The sequence below is a fragment of the Bison bison genome, unplaced genomic scaffold (assembly GCF_000754665.1).
Source record: "Bison bison bison isolate TAMUID 2011002044 unplaced genomic scaffold, Bison_UMD1.0 scf7180017846877, whole genome shotgun sequence".
Classification (NCBI taxonomy): domain Eukaryota; kingdom Metazoa; phylum Chordata; class Mammalia; order Artiodactyla; family Bovidae; genus Bison; species Bison bison.
The window spans coordinates 22,209-24,863 of NW_011477450.1; positions in this window are offsets into that span (position 1 = coordinate 22,209).

Consider the following 2,655-nt stretch of genomic DNA (forward strand, 5'->3'; position numbering starts at 1 on the left):
GTCCAGTTCTAACTGTTGCTTTCTGACTTGCATACAAATTTCTCAAGAGGCAGGTCAGGTGGTCTGGTATTCCCATCTCTTTCAGAATTTTCCACAGTTTATTGTGATCCACACAGTCAAAGGCTTTGGCATAGTCAATAAAGCAGAAATAGATTTTTTCCTGGAACTCTCTTGCTTTTTCTATGATCCAGCGGATGTTGGCAATTTGGTTTCTGGTTCCTCTGCCTTTTCTAAAACCAGCTTGAACATCTGGAAGTTCACGGTTCACGTATTGCTGAAGCCTGGCTTGGAGAATTTTGAGCATTGCTTTACTAGAGTGTGAGATGAGTGCAATTGTGTGGTAGTTTGAGCATTCTTTGGCATTGCCTTTCATTAGTAGTTAGGGGCTGTCAAGTTAGGTCATGGGTGAGAGGGCCCTTGGGAGGGAGAAAGGCAAAGACATTGGAAGTTTTGAAGAGAAACTAAGTCTTAATGAAGCCTCTGCTGGGTTGGGAGGCAGGAGATAGACATGAGCTCTAACTGGCTCCTCTGGACAGCCAGGTGGACAGGTTGGAGATGGTCTCATGGACGCAAGTCTCATTCATGAAATGATGGGAATTGATCTCAATCTCTAATCTTTAAAGTATATTTGGGGGTATCTCTAAATCTCCACAGGGCAGGGGTTTCAAACTGTTTTCACACAGAGTGGGGACTCAGCTGATGATCTTTGTTGAGTCAGTGGTCCCCTGAGCCTGAATAACCAAGAGGGAACATACCCAGGACCCATGGGCTGTCGAGTGCTGCCCCCTTCTGGTTGTGGCAGAGCAGTGCTTGATCCCGAAGCCTGAACTGGGAGGGAACTCTGTGTGGCCTTGATAGACTTTGAGATCTGCAGACAGGAATCTGATGTTTGTATTTTGTAGTCTTAACCAAGTGAAAAGTAGTAAAATAGGAACCCTAAGTGTCAGGCAAGAAGAAAGGAGTGGATAAGCTTAAAAATGTTTCTCATGTATTAAAATTTAGTTTCTTCTTGATCAGTTCTGTTCAGAGGCTCAGTCATGTTGGACCCTTTGTGACACCATGGACTGCAGCATGCCAGGCCTCCCTGTCCATCACCAACTCCCAGAGCTTGCTCAAACTCATGTCCATTGAGTCGGTGATGCCATGCAACCATCTCATTCTCTGTCGTCCCCTTCTCCTCCTGCCTTCCTTCTTTCCCAGCATCAGGGTCTTTTCCAGTGAGTTCTTCCCATCAGGAGGTCAAAGTATTGGAGCTTCAGCTTCAGCATCAGTCCTTCCAATGAATATTCAGGACTGACTTCCTTAGTCTGGTTGGATCTCCTTACAGGCCAAGGGACTCTCAAGAGTCTTCTCCAATACCACAGTTCAAAAGCATCAATTCTTTGGTGCTCAGCTTTCTTTATAGTTCAACTCTCACATCCATACATGACTACTGGAGAAACCATAGCTTTGACTATATGCATCTTTGTTGACAAAGTAACATCTCTGCTTTTTAATATGCTGTCTAGGTTTTTCATAGCTTTTCTTCCAAGGAGTAAACTATATTCTTGACACTGTTCATAATACCTATAAAATCTGGTATAATTTGATGATTAAAAGTAATTGTTGTTTTAGTAAGTGACTGTTCCATAATCAGTTCAGTTATTTCTAGAGGAATTTTTACTTAGAAGATTTTCCAAACTGTTAATTTAGATCCTGTTCCTTTAGCCTTTCAGGCATTTTGCTAATCACAGGTGATCACTCTCTTAAGAAAAAGAAAAAACTAGCAGTTATTGAGAAGTTTTCTTAATACTTAGTATATGTAAATGTATGTGTATGTATATATACACACACACCCTTAAATCTCTTTACCTTAGAACTTACAGATTACTCAGAAATACAACTTGTGAATGGCATGATGAGCGCTCTGTCATTTGCTCTTGTGTTGGATTGTACATGCTATAGCACATCTGATTTTTTTTTCTTTAAACAGAAGTACTTTGTTATCCCTGTTTAGCCAGGGCAGATTATGCATGTAATAAGTGTAAAATTTAGGGGTATCACTGTAACCCATAATGTCATACTTTACATCTATTTCCTTTTTTGTTTTTGTTGGTTTTGGTGTTAAGTTAGAGCTCTAGTGAGATTAGAGTCTTGACTGCCTTTTGCAGGAAATTTTTTTATGGTTGGCTAAAAAGTTTCTTTGGTTTTTAAGTAAAAATAAAAGACGTAGTTTTAATTTTCACTAAGAACTTTTCAATTTTTCACAATTTTGGGTTGAATTTTTATTTGCTTTTTGCCAAAGAATGCTCTAGGACTCTTGCCTGGAGAATCCTAGGGACGGAGGAGCCTGGTAGGCTGCTGTCTATGGGGTCACACAGAGTTGGACACGACTGAGTGACTTAGCAGTAGCAGCAAAGAATGCTCAATCTACTGCACAATGCACTTATCTCACACACTAGTAAAGCAATGCTCAAAACTCTGCAAGCCAGGCTTTAGCAATACGTGAATCATGAACTTCCAGATGTTCAAGCTGGTTTTAGAAAAGGCAGAGGAACCAGAGATCAAATTTCCAACATCCACTGGATAATGGGAAAAGCAAGAGAGTTCAGCTTTATTGACTATGCCAAAGCCTTTGACTGTGTGGATCACAAGAAACTGTGGAAAATTCTGAAA